Here is a 21,692-nt window from a genome sequence, read left to right on the forward strand (position 1 = left end):
CAATCGAATCTTTTCTCACGCGAAATCTTCGTTTGTTACCAACAAACTTAATTGGTAAAATAATTAATTCGAATCAGCGTAAAAAAATCCTACGAGAATGCATATTTTCCAAAATTTGATCCGGAAAATTACTGGCAGTTGATCTTCGCCTGAATGCCCTCCCTTAAGTGAAATCAGAGGCCGGGGATCCGCGCGTTCACTCGCAAAAATATCCGTCGCTGTCAAGAAGCAGGCGGCGAGATTGCTAGAAATTACCTGGCGCATACGCTCCGCAGCCGAATGGAAGGGAAAAAGCTGGGCTCGCCTTTCAGCCGGCAAGGTGTCGCCTAGATTTTTCTCTGTATATCCAATTTGGCTACTGAACCAGGGTCGCGTTGTGTTGGGAATTCTACGGGGAGACGGCTGCCGGCTTCAGACGCCAGAGGGTGTGAAGCACACCGGCGCGGCCCGGCGAGCTGTTAGACGGGAACAGGAAAGACTGGTCGGGTTTCCAGAAAAAGGCGAAAAGCGGCGCCGGTGCATTAGCTTGAGTGCAGATCTCGACCTCGTCCGCGACTGTTTATCTTGCCGCGCTTGCCGTCGATGAGATCCGACATGGCGTACATGTTTAAACACACTGTAATACAATACACGCGGCCATAGTACACTCGCGAACCATGTTTATGGCGAAAGTTGCCCGGCCGACCCTCGAACCGCTAGCTAAACCCTTGAGTTACGAGTCACGCCGCTGAAAATTTGTTTGCGCGCGTCTTGCCCGGCCAAGAATCCTTGGGACACCTTCTCCGCGTGCTCTCTGGTTCCGCCAGGCGGCTCGAGAATTTTTCGGCGGGGGTTGATGATGTTCGAATGCGGATACGTTCGAGGATACATCTGCGAGAAAGAGTTAAGATTAACGACGAAGTAAGGTGAGCATAAGTACCACCAATACCAATCGAACTGGAGATATAGTTGGAACGATGAATGCCTCTTACTATTGCAATCTTGTATTGCAGTGACTGAGAGGATGAAGGATAAGAGGGATTTACGGATGAATGAACGATCGCGCGTTAATAGTTAAAAATTTGGAGCAAAGAGAGAAGGGTGATAGAACGCCTGTGTGGAAATAATTATATATAATTATATATAATAATAATATATTATATAATTATATCATTTTTATCATTAGTATTATTATATATATATTAAGAGGGATTTACGGAGGAATGAACGATTGCGCGTTAATAGTTAAAAATTTGGAGCAAAAAGAGAAGGGTGATAGAACGCCTGTGTGTATAATATTATTATATATATATATATATATATATATATATATATATATATATATATATAATAATACTAATGATAATAATGATATAATTATATAATATATTATTATTATATATAATTATATATAATTATTCCCACACAGGCGTTCTATCACCCTTCTCTTTTTGCTCCAAATTTTTAACTATTATATATATATATATATATATAATAATAATATATTACTAAATTGACTCGAAATTGTGTTAAGTAATTTCGATTTGCATTCGTATGAAAATGTACGTGTTTTAATATATTAAATTTAAGAATTTAGATAAGTATCAAATTGATTGGGCACAGTAGCACATTTTAATTAATTGAGGTAAGGATAGTTTGGTTGTATAACACAGGGATGCGGATAGTTGTGCTATGATGTAATTAAATTTTAACATGAAGTGTAACGACTTGCACGTTCGCTAGCTCGCGCGGCCGCATTTTTATCCGTAAAGCACTTTGATAGAAGCTTTTTGGTGCGTTGTATACTCTTCGTACATGTGAAACGTCGGAAGTCTTTCATCTATGCAGCTTCATTCGGATAAAATTACTGGACCGTGGCCTTTCCCTTTAACTCTTAATTCCAAATTTTTTTAAATAACCAACCCTGCGAATATTATAATGAAATACAATTTTTGGCCACTGTTGAATCAATTATTGTTAATTTTTTCGAAAAACCGCATCCTAGCTGAACAAACCTAATTTTATATTTTGAAATTCGTAATTCTTGATGGTAGTTTATCTTTAATTTCTGTATTAAATTAAATTATTGTTGTATAACGTAGATTCTACGTATAACGTTTCTTTAAACTCTTAAAATAATTAATCTTTTTCAATATTCTCGCAATACTTTTAAGAAACAATTCCTTTCTCGTCAATTTTTATACGTGTTAATTATTCTTTGAAAGTGATAAATCAACAAATTTAATATTTTGTATTTATAATTGTTTGCAGTATTTCGAAAATAATATTTCATATCTCTCTATTAAAATAAATCATTGGTTCACATGCATGAAAAATACGTATTCATATATATTTCATTTTTATGTATTACATGCAAAACATTCCAATTGAAAATTAATTATGTATTAATATAATGACACTGATCCACTTCAGTATTAAATTACTGTACGAATCTATGAGAAGATGAGCCAAGTCTAATCGTATAAAATGGCTGATATGTATCTCTATTCAGTACTTTTGCTCTACGTTGCATTAAAGGAACATCCGTTGTGTTTCCACTAATTAAACTTCCAGAAGCAAAATTCATTACCCAACTTCTGGAACCGCAAAGCACTGGTAATTAAATATTCGTATGTAGGTCATTAGTTCAGAACAGTGTCTCTTATTATACCAGGGTCACATTCATTGCAGTTTCCACTTCAGATAGTGCATTAAATAGAGAAAAAGTTCAGTTGTTCTTTCTGTCGCATCAAAGGGCTCATTCATCTCGTATTGCAGAATCAAAAACATCTGTCATTTGGTTTAAGTAACAAAGCGAGGTACGAAAAATTTTAAGAAAGAAGTCTCAGAGAGAATTATTTCTATTATTTTTTTAATTATTAGAACTTTCATTTGCGCGTGTAAATTAGAGTCTATAGGACACTATAAGTTTTGGAAACAATTCATTCTTTGGGTCCATAAATAAAGGCCATTAACTCCTATGAAGCCAACTTTTTCCTAATTTACTGGTGTACACTTTTTACTGCACGACTCAGCTGGGGAACAAATTACTGTGCAACGTGAACTCTTCCGATCATAAATTTTTTCTATTCCCAGCTGCTAAAATTTCGAATTGAGGTCTCTCATTTCACATTATCGCTGCATCACGGAACAATTTTCAATTAGCAAATTCATTAGCCAGAGGCTTCGTTATACTTTCTGCATTATCGTATAAAACAGTCTATTTTTCAACTCGTGGTAATTAACCTCGCGGTTTTAGTTGTTCGTATTCCGAATCACAAAGTATTCAAAAATTGATGCAAAAATATCTGAATGTATTAAAGCATTGATAATTATATCATGAATTTCATGAAGTCAATTTTTGTGCAACAATTGTTCATGCAATTAATACAGACCATTTTCATTTTGTAAAAAGATACACAGTTTAACTATGGCTATAAAATGCTCTAAATAAGTGAATTTGTACTACAGAAAAAAATAAAAACAATAGAACAATTAATTTTTTCATTAAAAATTTATTAAAATTATGAAGAAACGAAACCACTATTTATGCAATTTCTATTATGTGCAATTACTCCAAACAACTAATTTCCAAGAATATCCACGGTCTATAAATGCAGTAGATTACGATGTAAAACAATAGCACAACACAATTTATTAAATCTTCGCTGTCACACCGGATAAAAATGACTCACATTTTATTTGTCAAAAAAATGAAATTAACAATTAATTCAATAAACATGGAAGTGAGATATCGAGTTCTAATGAAGAAAACAATGTTCCAGAAAATATCCAAGTTATATCCTCAAAATTTTGCTAGATTTTTTGAGCGACAGTTGTTTGAAAATTGTATGACACGCGTACTTCGCATAGAAATTGTGACAGCGCTAGAATCATGGAAAAATGCAATAAATTTTAATTGCAAAAGGATTCGGATTCCAATGATTACCACGAAGTGTGCTAAATCATCCGATTTGAGTTGCCGGAGAATTTAGAATTATGCTTTTATTTCTTTCTTATAAATAACAGTTACAAAATTTAGAACCTCGCATGAACATTCGCATGAACGTTCGCAGTCGGTGAGAAACTATCGCGGAAACGTGAAAATAATGGCGCAGGACGGGGTCGTCCGGCGCGGAATGGAGAGACCGTAACAATGTCCGAATGATGCGAAAAATGTGACAAAAGCCGTGGAAACGATTTTCTCGAGGGGGTCGTTTGTTGCACGCCGAAAACGATTGGTAGCGCGCACATAGTTCCCGCAGCATAGTTGCTCCGTACCTGAACTGCCGGACACCGTTAAGAGCCCTCCTCTCTCCGCTTCGAGGACTAACAACTTGCCGGAAGTTTGCACAGTGCTCGTAACTATGCACGATGTTAAGGAAATTTTAAACCAAGTGGCACGTACAGCTGCCATTGTTCCTCAAAATTGTCGGACCGGGGCCCGGGAACTTTGGCAAAATTAACCGTAATTCACGTAATTGCGGCACGCTTTCCCAAATTAAAATTAATATTGCGAGGCGCGCGCCGCGTCCTGGAACTTGCTTAATTTTTCCATAACTACCGCGCGATTGTTTTAATCATTTCATTAGCCCATGCTGCATGCTCGCGCAATAATTCGACGCGTGCACGTCCTGCCTAATTGTATTAGAACTAAAATCGCATTAACCAAACGTTTTTGCCCAGTGGCTCGCGTCGATCTCTGTTCAACGAAAGGAATTCTTTTGCAACGCGGTTATGTGATAATTCAACTGTGGACGTTTATGCGAAATAAAAATTGTCTAAATTGATTATAAGGAATCAAAATTGGTTTAAATAGATTATAAGGAATAAAAATTTTAAGTAGATTATGAGTAATATAAATTAGTCTTTTCTTTTTTAAAAATTACATCAAGTTGTGGATAATGCACAATCAGAGCGCAGATCTTTACGCAAAATAAAATTTATCCAATTTAATTGAACGTAAGTTAAATGAAAATGTTTTTCCTTTTCTAATAATTGCAATAAGTTGAAAATAATGCACGAAGCCTGTACTTTCATTTCCCTGGGTTGTTTTTTGCTCAGAATATTTTTCCGCACATAAAGCGAGCATAAAAGTGAACGTAATTTTTATCCTACAAATTTAAAGTCTTATGAACTTCAATATTACTGCGGACGTTGGAAAAATGTTTTTCATGATTGAAATCACCATGGATTAAAGCTACCTCTTCGCAATGACCTCTTAAAACTCGATCTGCGAGTTTTTATCGCTGTTTTATCGCGCGTTAAAGGAAGAGTGCGCCGGCATTAGAATAGCACAAGGTGCACCACGAGAAGATTGTACAATCACACTTCTCGTTATAGTATGTGCTTAGCGTAGGTGTGAGAATTCATTCATTTTCTGTTTCAACAGAAAAATAACAAGCATTTGAATAAAGCACAATTTGAATAAACAGTAAATTAAAAAATATAGAATGTATCATTTTGGTTCGGATTCTAATTTGGTGTATTAATTTAAAACATAAGGTTACGAATCATGCTCAGTAAATTAAATGAAAACTAAAATTGCAACTAATCTTGGAAAACTTGCAAAGCTTAATAATTTCTCATTTTCATGGAGATTTTTCATACGAATGAATCTTAAATGTACAATGAATTAATATCTTAATAGTTTCATGTCATACTATGATTAATAAAAATCAATAGAAGCAAAAAGGGTTGAGTATGGAATCATTTTCAATTACGTTGATACAATTCAGTAATCGAATGATGCGAGAGAAATGAAAGACTACTCAAAATACTGTGTACAAAATTAGTGCAGTAATTGATGTTCATACTTTATTACTATATTTAATAAATTATTAAAGTATTATTATCAACAATATTATACGCTACATACTTCATTCGTAATATTTCCGAGATATTGTTATCTGACTCGTAGAAACATTTTACAGGCAACATAATCGCGCCAAAAATTTTGGCCAAAAGTGAAGTCGAAAATCCCTACGCAGTATTAAACATACAACTCTCTCTGTGTCGATAAAATGGTTCGCGCCATTATGGAGCTGCACAATTGCACGGTAATCGCAGATTTCGACCGACTACTCGAAACTGCGAGCGCGATACATAAATAACAATATCAATCGTGTTACCGATATTACTCTCGTGATAATAATCGTAATGGGAACATTAAACCATTCCATTTCACGGTTTAATTAATACGCTAACCAATTATTGCTGCAGTAATGGCCATTAAGGGATCACCGCACTGGTTCGGCCAAATTATAACAAATTCAGAGATTAATTGAGCATGAATAAGCGTATGCAGGATTTATGTGTTACGTTGTTTCGGATTCGAAACATTATCACTTCGCTGTAAATAATTTTCGATTGTTATTTGTTGCATAATGCCAGGATGCGCCTTTGTAAGGTGCGTTGATTCTTATCGTACATCGTGCACTCGTTGCACAAATTGATTCGTACTCCTTCAATCATTTCGAAAATAATTTTCATTATTTTGTGTATATTTAGGCTAATTTGTTGCAATTGATGTTTTAGGGAGTAATAAAATGTTTCAAAAAATCGTATGTTAAACTCTTGATGTACCATTTAATTCATAGCTACTTAATTAGCTTTTCTTAGTCCTCAATTATTTTCCTAATTAGACGAGACGATTCTTGTTTCTTCTACGTCCTCATTTACTTTTATTCTTAGATTTTTATAACAATTATTCGCTATAAATTATTCTATCGATATATTCGAATAAAGAATTATTCGAATAATAATGCAAGGAAATATTGACTGTGTTTCTTTTTTACGTAATTCCAATTTCAATTTCAACTACTTATACAATTATTGTATAAAATTGTCGATGCATTCATATACAACATTTGAAATAAAGTTAATTGTATAAAGGAATATGGAAGAAATAAATCGGTGAACTATGGAAAAACAGTTTATATTCTACTATTTTTATTTAAATCTATTATTTTTATCTGGATAAATTGTTACTGTATTGAATTCGATAGCGTCGAATATAATTTGATTCGTTAGCCTTTATCTCTCATCCGTCATCCGAATAACATTTTGCCAAGCTGTGCTTACGGGCGTAGTTTAATGGGTTAGAGACCGGATGTGGGACATCTTTAAGAATCTCGGTCGGGCAAGATGGAGTTGACACGATCGACGCTCGCTTAGGGCTATGTTATCGATTCCACCGTAATGGCGGCGGCACACTGCACACACATTATGCAAATGTAGGTGTACGTAATAATTCACTGTTTATTGAAACGCGAGCGCGGACGACGGTTTCCCGATTATATCGTGCCAGGGCACGATACTTATGGTACCTAACGTCGCACTATACACCGCCGCTAAATTAGGTTCACCGAACGCGGAAATTAGATCGGTTAACAGGGGAGTTAACGAAATTGCGTGGTGCTTGATGCAGCGCCTTGTATCCGATTCTGTGCGCTTGTCATTGCCCCATGATGGCTATATTGTTAATTAACTGGCCCGCGGATTTTTCTGCAAAAGAACAATCGTCTCTATATAGTTCTATAACAATGTTAAGATACACTCGTCTATATAGTTCTATAAGAATGACCAGATTGGATTTATTTTTATTATAATATGTGCTTCAATGAGGAAGTTTATATAAAAATTTCGAACAAAAACGTTCTTATGGTATCAGGAATTGTAAAAGCAAAAATCAGAAACTAATCACTTTGATATAACAATTTGTCAGTAATTTGTCAATAATAATATATTGAAGTACTTGAAACCTTGTCACATTAATTTTGTCATAAATGCATACAATCCACAATCCATGCATTAATATAAAAATATATTTTGTACTATTAAACGATGTGTAGCATTATTTTATGTCGTTATCAATTTTTAATTATCTCTTTTTTTAATTCACTTATGCAGGTATTTTGTATATTAACCCTTTGCACTCGTAATATTTTTTTTAATATACCAACCATCACCTCGGAGCAAATTTTTGAAAAATTGAATCAATAATTTTTAAGAAATTAAATCAATAAAAATCATTGCACTGCTGTAAAATTTAAAACTAATGAAAAGTACTAATTTTCTTTTTGATGCTGCACGGAGAAAATGATCAAGACCATCATTAAATATTCATTCCTGTGATAATTGATTTTCTATTAGAATATTTACTAGTTAGGGATAAATATTCCTATAATATTTTTATTAAATTTTTGGATCACTGTGTAGTAGTTACTTAAAATTATAATTTGAAGTCACAGTATTAGCATAAGTGGACAAACGTCGTGGTCAGTTCTGACTGTAGATTTAACACCTATGGTTTTTGTGGGCTATCGTAAGGGTTGAAATTTATCGTGAACCTCGACTGCTGTGGGGAACGTGAAATAAAAATTAAGGGTGGAACCGGGATTATATCAGAATTCATTAAAAGAGCGATAAAACGAAATACGATTTGAAATTTATTAAGAAAGTTTGGAACCAGTGTCATGGCGAGATTTATTAAACAATGATTACCATATGCAAACTATATATATATATATATATATATATATATATATATATATATATATATATATATATATATACTATGCAATTCTCAGAATGGTTCAAGACCATTTTTATGAGAGCATATAAATTTTGTTAGTCGCTTCAGTGTGAGAGAAAGTATAGATTTATATTATTTCTATGACTTTATATTATATTTGTGTTATATATGAATTTCATTCAGATTATATTACTTTACATTATATTCATATATAATAAAAGGGTTAATGGATCAAACATTTAAATGGAAACATTTAATTTTAACTTATTATCTACAATAATTGCTTTCGATCATTAATTACTCAACGATCATTTAATAGGAAATAATAATTTTATTAATATTGTAAACCAGATGGATAAACCAAATTTTTAACAACTACAGGATTGTTACATGTACATATGTTCAATACTACTTTCTGTTAGTTTCTATGTATTTCCATCGATGCATTTTCATTTAATTAACTTTTTAAGCACAAATGCAACGGTCGTGGCATTAACATTTCAATTCTCGGTAAAAAGCTATTTTAAATGTCATACGTTCCATTTAAAGTACAATAAAACCGTGACAATTAATCGTAGATCAATTTTTGAGATGTCAATTTAAAGAGGACACCTTTCTCTAGAAGTTCGCGTGAAAACGACAACAGAGAAAATTTCGTTGAACTCCCTGAAGTCGTTTGAATTTCTGAATTGTCAAATTAAGGAAAGCAATCTCAGCTTTTCACATCAAATTGTAACAAATCTGAGACTTCCAAAACCGAGTCCAAAGTTGAAATTGAAGAATGCTTAACTATGCTAAAAGTAGAGAATTCAGCCTTTAAAATGAGCGAAGGTAGAAAATTGTAAGACGTTCTCGCGCAGAGCCCCAAAATTTCAAAGTCAACGATTTTTCAATCATAATTTCGTAGTCCGCTAACTGTGAAGAATATTATAAAGGGTGTCCCTGAATGAACTGACATTTTCTTTTTTAATTCAGTTCAAAAATTTTTATACTTTTTATTTTATTTGAAAGTAGACACATAGAGTTTATTGATAAAAAAATTTAACTATTACATTACTAACAAAAAAAAAACAGAAAAGGAAATAATTCAGACGTTCAAAGTTTATCAAATAAATCATATTTATAAAAGTTTACTTCAAACAAATTTCTACAATCGAATGAAATAAATACAAAACAGTTTAGGTGCCAAAAAATGGCAAAAATTTTGGGCAGTTGGGCAGAGAAATGACAATACCAAGTTCGCAGAATAACAATAGAATTTCTTAGTTGTTTCGTCACGGCGACAAAGGAATCTAAGGCGTGATTCAGCTCGTATTCCAGTCGGCAAGGTCGATCAAGGAGCACGCGGTATGGCAGGACCTTTTTCTTAGAGCTCGTTAAAAAGTTCCACGCCGGAAATGGACCGCAGCGAGGTACTACGGAATTCCGGGGGAACCAGAAATCCCGAAGGAATCCCATTGCTCCCTTTACGCGAGTTTGCTGCATCGACACCTCCTTTAGGAGACACTAACGGGCAGCTCCCCATTTTTTCGCTTCCCACCCTATCAGCTCTTTGATGAGGAAACATTCTTATCGTTACATTCCTTTCTATGCATAATTATGCGGACCATTAAATTTTTTATTATCTTTTCACGCCACCTTCCTTAGCACTTCCTTTCATTCTGCGCCGACGATATTGCAACTTGCTTATTTGTTTATATCTTTATGCAAGTATATATTTATTCAATTTTATGATAATTGGTATTAGACAAAATTCATTGATCACGAGATTCCTTGTAATGACAATAAATTAGAAATATAAATTTTTACTAATATATATGGTTTGTCGTATTCAATCGAGTCATAAATAATTTCTGCTGCAGCTAGGGACAATCTATTGTTCGTATCTACTATGATAAAATAAATAAAATAAAAAGCAAAAAAAGAATAGAAAAATATAATAAATGTCTGATAAAGAAACGAAAATTATTTATGATTCGATCTAATATTTTGTAAATTCATGTTTGCTGTAAATGTATCAAGATTTATACTCTGTGTCTTACAATAGAATTTGATCTGCATTTTATATGTATAATTGTATGAATTATCGAATTTGGTAGACGTGGACTGCACACACAGTTTTATGATTGATATATTGCATATTAAATGATTAGTTTAGCAGATATTCAGTGTTATATCTCCCGATAAAAGTATATTTACAAATCGCGGAAACCTTGATTTACATAATATGCACTGTTTGACACGACAAAGTCCACGAAATTAAAATTAAAATATCTGCTAATTTAATAAATTTTCGACATATATAAATTAATACTCTCTATAAAGTATTTTCATCAGAACGATCCGCAATTCGATTGCTAAACATTGCTAAACAGCGGCGCCAGCGTCGCGGCGTAACGTGGAACAATAAATTACGGGAAAACTAATTTCGGTAAATATTCGCCGCTAATGAATTCCAACGGCGGTCCATCAAAATTCTATACACGGGCATGAATGGGCGAGGACGATAAGAGGGCAGGACGGAAGAGGACTGAAAAACCGTACGGTGAAAGCCAGCCTCGAAAGATATAAGGACGAAGGACAACAGCTTACCTACATAGACGATACTTCCTGTACAAACGGAAAAGGCCAAGAACAGAGGAAGGAGAAGTTATTGATGGTCCCCGCTCTGTGGCATCGTTTATATCTTCCGCACGTACAGTCGCCGCATCAAGTGAATACACAGATCGTGGGGTGGGTTGTTCCCACCCCCTTCGCTCTCCTCTCCACTCTCCTCTCTCGCAAGAGATTCCCGAGTCCATATTTGTTCGTTCGCATCTATCATCTTCCTTCTATTTTCTCTCGTTCCATCCGCGGCGACAACGGCAACGAGAATTGCCCACTTGTAGGAGAACAAAATTGATTCTTCCGGATTTCGTTCCCGTTCCCGTTCCGCTCAGGATACGGGGGCTTTAATCGCTCGGAATAATGACATCTGTGTTCCTTATTAAACAACTGGTCGAATGTGTATCGGGACGCTTCCTGAGCAGATTTCATCCTGGACGTATTAAATACTGCTGATGCTCTTGTCGCGAGAGACTCATTTTCTGAGACTTTGCTCGGTGGATTTGTCGCCGATTTTGTTTACTTCTTTCTCTAAATTAATCTCGTATTTATACTGTACTTCGTGCCAGAGTTCGGCGACATTTTGTTCGGGTGGCGGATAGAAGATGAAGGCTAACCAATAAAATTTGATTCGTTGATTTGATAAATATTCAATAAAATAACAATTTGTCCAGATAAATATGTGTGTGTCTGAAACAAATTTTATTCGAATAAGAATTGATGCGGAAAATAGTAGAATATACACTGTCGAATGTATAGATTTATATTCGAATTATTAGAATATATAGATTAATATTCGAATTATTTGGATAATATTGGATAATATTATTAATATTATTATAATTAATTGGATAGTATTGTTATTTCTTCCTCTAAAGATTTTATTGCATTCGTTATTTTCTGTACTGTACTAAATACAGATTTGTTATTTTGATGATTTTAGATGACGATTTGTTGAAAAATAAATTAAACGATATTTTATTTCTCGTTTTCATAAATTTGAATTTGGCTTTACATTTTCCGAGCTGTGATCGATATCCTAGACTGCTGACACTTGTAGAAGTTAAAGACTCGAAACGCCAAGTGGTAAAAAGTGAATTAAACGATATTTTACTTCATGTTCGTGAAGATTTTGATTGGATTTGCTATTTTTTTTTAAATGTATGGAAATTGAGGATTTCAGATGAGAATTGGTGAACAATGATTTATAAAACATTGTACTTCATGTTCTCAAAGATTTTAATTATTTTTGTTATGTATTTAATGTTCTTATTTTGCATTTAATCAATAATTAACCAGTTAACATTTCTGGAAATTAAAAGTTTGACACGTTCATCGCTAAAAAATACATTAAACGATAATTTGCCTCGAGTTCCTAAAGATTTTCATCGATCTCGATATCCAAATAGCTGATGGTCACATAAATTGATGATTATAGAACGATATTTAGTGAGACAGAACGTAGATAAAATTTGATACCCGTGCCTTTGTGCACCGACGATATTAAACGAGGAAAACATTTGCAAATCAAAGTTCATTCGAAGATCCCCAACGAAGGATAAAACAACAGTTCAGTGGAATAAAATTTTAGTTCGAGACAAGCATCGAGAGACAATCGCCCCGACCGAAGCAAGGTAATAAACGAAGTTTATTTTCGAGGCGGAAATCTGTGGCGCGCGGTTCCGTGACAATCCAGTTCGAATTACCGGGGCCATTCTCCCACGGAATTCCGCGGCACCGCAAGGCGTTGGTTACACGGCTCTAGGAATTTAATAAATCGAAACTTAAACGCGCATTGAATTCCCCTGACAATGATGCCTGACATCGACGTAGAACGCAACGAGCCTTTCGCGTTTTCCTTAATAACGTTTTCAAATTTTAAATTAATATTATTTCAAATGGATCGATATTATCTTTATTTTTTAATAACCAAATGACGACTAAAATGAATTATTTGAAATAGTTATTCCATATTTTCACTTCAAATCGTTACTTCTTATTTTCATTTCAAATATTTATTTCTCATTTTCACTTCAAATTGTTATTTCTTATTTTCATTTCAAATTGTTATTTCTGACCTTCCCTTGAAATTGTTATTTCTTATTTTCATCTCAAACATTTGTTTCATATTTTCGCTTCAATTAGTCCCTTCGTATTTTCATTTCAAATATTGATTCCTGGTTACACTTCAAATATTTATTTATAATGTTCACTTCAAATAGTTATCTCTCGTTCTCATTTCAAATCTTTATTTTCGATTTTCGCATCAAACATTTATTTCCGATTTTCCTTTCAAGCAATTACTTCTTATTTTCATTTCAAATAAAATTTGCCGCGTCTGGACCGGACGAAGGGCTCAACCCTTCTAAGGTGAAAGGTCCATCCTAAATTCTAACAGTTTCAAATACTTCAGTCACTTTCGCCATCGACTTCGCCCTTGACTTCGCCGTTCAGCACGGTATATCAGCCGCGGAAGACGAATTCTCACCCGAAGTTCATGGAGAAAACGTGAGGTCACGTATGCTCCGCACAGCGCGCCCGTGGTGTTCGCTTCAGTATGCATAATGTTTATAAGCCGGCGCATCCGCATCATAGCGGGATCCGCGGCGACATAAAATATTTTTACATCGAAGGTATACAGCACCCCGGCCTGGAAAATATTTGTGTTTCCGCGGCCATCGTCGGCGCACCGTAAATAACTCGTTCGAACGGCGTCATTCGAACCGCGCCGAGCAACATTCGCGTTTCCATCGATTTTTCCGGCTGCGTCGGTGCGTCGTGTACACACAACCCTTCGGTCTCTCGTTCCTTTTGTTTCCGCCACGACGATCACGATAAACGGCGAACAAATTTTCGGGATCGGAACACTTTTTACCGTATTATCCACGCTGAATTTTTCATGTTTCATAACACGCCCGGGCCGAACGCCTCGCCGCTACGTGAGCGGGGTGCAAATGACTTTCATGAATGGCAAGTCGAGCAATGGGAATTCGATTTTCGACTCGGCGCTGGTGTCTGTCTTCGGTGTAACGCGAGATCACCTCGCGTGATGTATGAAATTCTGCGTGTCGCCGTTCTCCTTGCACGCGGTTTCACTGTTACGGGCTTCGGTTTTATTACGGATCGACGTGTGCCCGCGCGTTTACAACTTCGACGTAACAGGTAGATCTCTCTGACAGGTCTCTGTTGAATGTTTAACCCGAGAAAGATAACCTACGTCGCAGAGGCGCCTGCGAAGACTGTTGATTTTTGTTAATTTTTCATAGAGGTCTAGTGATTTAAGTTTAAAATTACTTAAAATATAAAAAAATATAATATAAATGCATTTTATTTTCACAATAATGCCAAACCTTTAAAATGACTAGATTAACTTAAATAAATATCCATTGTTAGTATAAAATTGACGCCTTAGAAAAGCATGCGCCTCTGAAGCGTATGGTTATCTTTTACGTACGTTGTCATATGGTCATCTTTCTAGGGTTAATAGATCGCTACGGAATTTTGTTATCTCTCAGCTGTGTAGAACAATTGTTTAAACCGTGTATCGTAGACTCTCATGTAACACGGTTAACACGTTACGCGCTGCATGAATTCGCGTTATAGGAGATCGTGATGTATCAACCCCTTGCTGTACCATTTTCATCGCAGATACAATGATTACAACTTCTTCGATTTTAATTATTTCTTGGAAGAAGAAGAAAATTTACATTCTACTCTTACTTGAACGTTTAAATATTGATAGCGGAAGAACAGAATTTTGTTTCGATGAAGAAAACAATGGATGTATAGTGGTGTGAATAATTATAGGCTCAAAGTAACTTAGATAGAAGATATTTAAACAAAAACTTAAATATCGATTTTAATGAAATTTTAATAAGAGAGAGAGAGAGAGAGAGAGAGAGAGATTAATCGATCTCTAATAAAATCTCTATGTTTTTCAATGAAAGTACACAATGAAACTACGTCAAAGTCTCGCTAATAAGGCTTTATTAAGTTTCGCAGTTAATGAGTTAATAAGTGCATAGACTTTCGCAGTCAATTAATGATTTATGACAAGTTTGCGAAACTTACGCGTCTATGAATGATAAATATGAACACATCAAATGCCAAAAAGTAAAAATAATTTGGAGAATTATATTCACTCAATTTCGAACACTAAATTTCGAACATTATCTTGCCGGCCAAGATAACAGTTTTCATATTGTTTGTTCTATAGTTGTTGAAATTGTGAAGACTTCTTTATAGAAAATAATTGACCAAATCCTGATTGATTGCAGTGTTGGGGAAATGTTGTTCAGAATAACAAATAAAATAATAACGAATACGTTTAATTACTTGTTATTCGCGAATACGTTTAATTACTTGTTATTCGTGAATACGCTTCATCATTTGTTATTCGCGAACACGTTGAATTATTCGTTATTCGCGAATAACATTAATTAATTTATTCGTCATTCACGAATAAGAAATCAATTTAATTTATTCGTCATCTAAAATTTTCGAATAAAAAGAAAATATGTACATTTGTTTGTTTTTCTGAAATCTTAATTAACATTGTAATATCATTCCTAGAACGATTTATTTTACCGAATATTGATCCTCATTCGTTCGATATTTTCTTAAGCTTTTCTATAAGCATTACAGAAAATTTCGCGAATTCAGTATCAAAAAATAAAATTTATTTTTGTAATATTTTAAGAAATTCCGTCCTTTACATGTTCAATTTCAACAAATAAATGATTCGATGAAATTAAATAAAAAAAATTGATATTCCTTACATGATAAATACAAAGTGAATTATGCTTGAATTAGCTACCCACAGTAACTGGCTCCACTATTCAAGTTACATTTTGGCGGGTTTAGCGTTAATCGACAGGTCGATTAATAAATATTGCACGGCGGTTCTTGTCGAGAGAGTCATGGCCTTGAGGTCTCCGTTCGAAAAAGTCTGCCGATAATTAGAGAATTCATGCGCCGACTGGAGGCAGACCATTATAACGCTGCAGCGATTAACGCGAGAGCACGTTAAGACGAACGGGAACGAATAAATCGCAATTATTGGCCACTTCGGCCCTTTTCGAATCGGCCCCGAGATGAAGTTTCGTTCATCGGATTCGTTCAGCAACATGGAACTTTTAATGGCTCATAGTAGTCCGCCGCTCGCGGAAAAATCCGGCGGAAAGTTCCTCGCTTCTGCTGCGCGAAGTCTGCGCCTCGAAGTTTCAAGCGATTTCGTGATATTGTTCGACTACGTCGCGAATTATTGAACAGTCAACCGTGGTCCCGTAATTGCCAGTCCTCAATCTGTCACTCTGTAATGTCGCCTAACGCGTGCTGCGCTCACGGATTTTCGGAACTCCGTCTACGTTTCGCGTTGGCCGCTTATTCGTCTGTCACGAAACATGCGAAAGCAAAATGATTGCAAAAGGGATGCAGCGAAATGAGCTCTTTTCGCACTTGGAGAATTTTCTCGGATCGTCCCTCGTCTACACGTTTGTTCGTTAACTAATAATTACCGCTTCGAATAGAATATAAGTTGATAGTGATGACTAGCAGAATTTTATGCAAAATAAAAATTGTCGGCAGTTATTACAAGCTCCAGAAGCTACGTACGCGTTTATCTCTCTTCGTAATCATTTAAACGAGTTAAAATTCATACAACACAGCATTTTTGAATTTTCTAAGTGTAGTTAGTCACTTTTGTTATAAATATATGAAATTCGCAGTCAATTATTAATCCTTTAACTGTCAGCGAGTTTTTGATTTTTCAGCGGGCAAGTTTTATTTGTTATATCCTAGGAATTCGATCGAAAATGATATGAAAAGAGAAATCAAATAAAATTAAAAGAAATTTGTTTTAATTTAATATTTAAAATTTTCTAAATTTACTTTCCTTTTTTTCTAAATTTCACAAAGTATTTAGAATGCGAATTACACGTGAGCTTATGCTAGGTATAAAATAAAGTGCAATTATATCTCGTATATGATTTTGTTAGAATAGAAGATTTAATGTATTTTTCTTAACAGTGAAAGATATATACTACTCTTATATATATGTATGAATAATTATCAATATTCAATAATAATAATATTGAAATATTTATAAAATTTTTTAGTATAACATTATATATATATATATATATATATATATATACTAAAAAATTTTATAAATATTTCAATATTATTATATATAATATCAATAATATTTCAATATTATTATTATTATATATATGTATATATTTTAAATTTCAGAAACAATAAAAAGATATTTGTAAAACATTAACAATCTTACATACAAACATTAACATTCCTTTCGCATTTCCATTAATTTCACTTAATTATCAATTTTAACATTAACGGTTTAAACGCTTTGCTCGCTTGGCACCGTTAAAAATTAATTATTTAATTACCATTCAGCTTGGACGATACGAAAGTGGCACACGTTTAATAGCGGACTCTGCCGTCGATCATTGAAACTAAATCCTTTAGGGTACATTGCCTGGATTCATGTGCGTCGGTATTATAGGCCTGTATAGCTCGCGAGAAAATTAAAACCCGAAGAACAGTAATTTTCCACGAGTCGAAACGCGCTATTCTCTACCTTGTTAATAATGATTATCCCGCTTCGTAGCTCTCGTATCCTGTTTCATGCACGATCGTAGATTATTCTCAATGGAATTAACAGTTTGGGGAAGTGCTTATGGATTGATAGAATGAGAGACGAGGATTTTATGGGAACTTCGATTCAATTCATCACACATGAATCTCATCCCACACTCATCACGACCGATGTATGAATAACAAGTGGTGATACCTCCGACGCTTTGATACGTCCAAGTGATATTTATGAGTTATCCGACTTAATGAGGATGCTATTTTCTTGGACGCTTTTGAAACACGCATCACGTTGTGATCGTTGCGCTTTGTGACAGAGCTCAGTCGATCGGCATCGTTTTAAGCGAAAATCAAGTATTACTGTGAAAATTATTAAGACAATTTAGCAAATTAACTCGCTGATTTTTATGTAAATTTGGCTATTTTTATGTTGAGTAATGTCTTTTTTATTTTTTAAACAATATATCGCGAAAATCAAGTATTACTGTGAAAATTATTAAGAAAATTTAGCAAATTAACTCGCTGATTTTTATGTAAATTTGGCTATTTTTATGTTGAGTAATGTCTTTTTTATTTTTTAAACAATATATCCCATTGGTAAAGAGGATTTTTCTCATTTATGTTAACTCGTTCTTACGCAAATTTTTATAAACAGAAATTTGCATAAAATATGTGCGCACCTATCACATATAACAGATAATTGACATTCTGTCTAAGAATTATTGAAGATGCGTTTCTCTTTTATCGATAACGATGAAAAACAACTTTCTGAATGTAAGGTACGAATAATTTCGTTCTCTTTTATTATCGTTTTCTGCAAGCACCAGATAAAGTAGCGTTTGAGGCACGTCGCGGTGTAAGTACAGTCGTTCAAAGAAGTATTTCAATACTGAGACACATGAATTTTACGTTGAGGAATTACTGAATCGTTCAAGAAATGATGACTGCGAATTTTATGCATTTATGTAAAAACAAAGAAGATCGAATACAAAATAAAATATCTATGTAGAGCTCCTGCATTTTACAATTAGTGAAATTACAGTCTTACTATTTCATTAAAATTATTAAAAGAAGAAATACATTTTTATTTAACTTCTGTTTCTTAGAATTAAATTAGAATAAGTTTGATTTTGTATAAAGTTCCTCAGTCCAGTTATTAATACGTTATTTATACTATGGAGAATGGGTTTTGTCAGAGCACAGTGGAGAACTCTGTATTGATGTTGAAAAATTGGTGTTGTTGAAACATTTGGAAGTTCAATAAATAAATCCCAGAGAGCTGAGATTGGTTTAGGTATGCTGCATACCGTTTTAAACATTGAATTTTGCAGGATGTTTTCAATTATACTAATTGAAATTGTCTAATTTTAAAATTGATCATTTTTTTTCTTTTCGATTATATCTTTTTATTATATCACATGTCTTTTCTTTTCTCGTTTTTATATTATACTTGTGCCACATATTGTCACATTGTTGTAACACGAAGACATTGCTCCCGTTAATCAAATAAATGTATTATTACTATTATAAAAATCGTGATTATATCGTGATTAAATCGTGATTATAAGCAGCTAAACCAAAATCAAGATTCCTAAAAAATCCCGAAATTTTAAAGAATTTCAAGATTGAACCAAATGACTTGGACTTTGTTGAGATATTGAACTAACTAGTTTAGTAAACAACGAGCAAAAACATGTTTTACAAAAATTGCAGTTAGTTAGAATGATAAAAAAAAAATAAAAAACGTGTGTTCAAGATACTCGTGAATGTCAAGAAAATAACAAATTCGTCTGGTCACATCTCGAGTTTCTCGCCTCGTCCGAAACACCGAGACCTCGATGTTTTCGAGACCTCGCACGCCTCTAATAATATTCGAACCACGAGGCATAAGATTCTCCGTGTTTCATATGGTAAAAGCCGCGAGCAGGAGAGCGTTCGAATACTTTCACGAGCCACTGTATGCGCCTCAAAAGTACACCAAACATTTTCAATTGGCCCGAAAGAGGGGTCGGGCTCGCCGGGTAGCAAGCAAACGGTGAAAACTAGTAAGAACGCATAAAATCGTAAAGAGAAATTCAACGAGCCCCGCAATATACATATGTATATGTATATGTATAACAGAAGACAGCGCGCGCGGCCAGGAACGGTGTCGCGAGGAGACGTCGTCGTCGTCGCTACTTTATGCTTGAGAAATGTTCCCGGTACACCTCCAGACTGAAACGTAACAAGCTGCTTTGATCTTCTGACCTTCCCTGCCTCGAGTGCCGGATCATTATTCGGTCGAGGTTTTTATTCCGTGCTCAAAGGGGGAAGGGAGAGCGCCGGCAATTATCATTCGTTTTCTAAATAGAGAGAGGAGCACGCCCGCAGCGGAAAACACGCGGAAAACTCCGAGGATTTATCGTTCCCGCAGTCGCCAGCAATCGTTACATCAAATTAGTCGCCCCTGACGCTATCGTGATCAGAGCTGGATAAAATAGCACATATTTTAGATGGCAAATAGTAAATAAATACTTGACTTTATATAGATCACGCATGTATTCTTGAAAAGGAAATATTTTACTTGTTCGAAAGAATGTACTTCTCAAAATCAGTTATTTTATTTATTCGCAAGACTGTACTTTTGGAAAGTATAATATTTTATTTGTTCGAAAGAATATTTTAAAAAAGTAAAATATTTTATTCGTTCGGAAGAATGTGGTTTTAGAAATCAAATACTTTATTCATTCAGAAGACTTTACTTTCGGAAATAAAATATTTTATTTATTCGGAAGAATATACCTTTGCAGATGTAATATTTTATTTGTTCGGAAGAATGTACTTTTAAATAACATTTTATCTGAGGAGCACTGAAAATATTTCCGTCATAATTCGGAATATTTTATTTATACATTGAATATATTTATTTATAATTAATACATTAAATAAAGTATAATTGTTTTAATCAGCTGGCACGAACGAAGTACTTTTCTCCTCCATTTTAAACTCGCATAAGAGATGCACGTTATTACATGCGAGCAGCTGTATTTAAAAAGGTAACAAATAGCAAACATTATGATTTCTTACGTTATCTCGCATTACGTTAACGATTTTCACAATTCCTTTTCAGGTTCAGAACTATGCGAAGTATTCTATTTTACGCTTTATGTCATTGAAACAAGAAATATTTTATTTTATGTTTCGGAGATTAATGTCAAAATCAAATACATATTTTCATGCTTTAGCTTTCGTATACCAAAACATGCTATTTTACTTTGCGTGGATAATTCGCGAGAATTTATCGTTTCCGTAGACGCCAACAACCGTTACATGAAATTAGTGGCGCCTGATCGTTCTTAAAGCCGATCTAATGCCGATGGTTAAGCCCGCCGATAGATTTCGTGCTTACGATTAGTAATTAATTGCACGCCGTGGCGCGGATCCGAAAGGTGAAAGCCGATACCCTCGTAAAATCGGTAATTATATTTCTTGCCGTGGTTGTTTCGACTTTTTCGAAGTCGTTTGCAACATCTCGGAGATTGGTGGACATTGATTACTTTCGAAACTGCGGGAGATGAGACGTTTGAATAGACATTCTAATTTAATCGCGATTACAGGTTCTGTTCACTTTTACAATTCTGTTTAGTATAATTATGCTTAGTTTCTAAACGATTTTACTACGACCATTCTACACTTAATTTTCCCGTAATTCCATGAACAAATTCGTCGATGCACACTTGTGTAATTTAAATAATCTTAACATTTCTTTTCAATCATTTCCTGCACAGTTTGTATGCATAGCGACCTACAAATATGTATATTTATGTAGTCACATAAAATTTATTGAATCTAATTATACCGTTTTTCTTTTATAACCTTAACTCTTACCAAAATAATATTCGTATATCAATAAATAATAAATAACGTAAATCAATGACCTAAAAGTCTATTTTAATCACATGTAATGATTTTCACCGAA

The 21,692-nt window shown here is 34.3% G+C and overlaps 1 protein-coding gene across 3 annotated transcripts in view; it reads left to right on the forward strand.

The window, feature by feature from the left end:
• The window catches only part of LOC117220516 (EGFR adapter protein), a 383,013-nt gene that overhangs the window by 260,217 nt on the left and 101,104 nt on the right, over positions 1–21,692 (forward strand). The gene's annotated exons all lie outside the window — the stretch shown is intronic.

The sequence above is a fragment of the Megalopta genalis genome, chromosome 2 (assembly GCF_051020955.1).
Source record: "Megalopta genalis isolate 19385.01 chromosome 2, iyMegGena1_principal, whole genome shotgun sequence".
Classification (NCBI taxonomy): domain Eukaryota; kingdom Metazoa; phylum Arthropoda; class Insecta; order Hymenoptera; family Halictidae; genus Megalopta; species Megalopta genalis.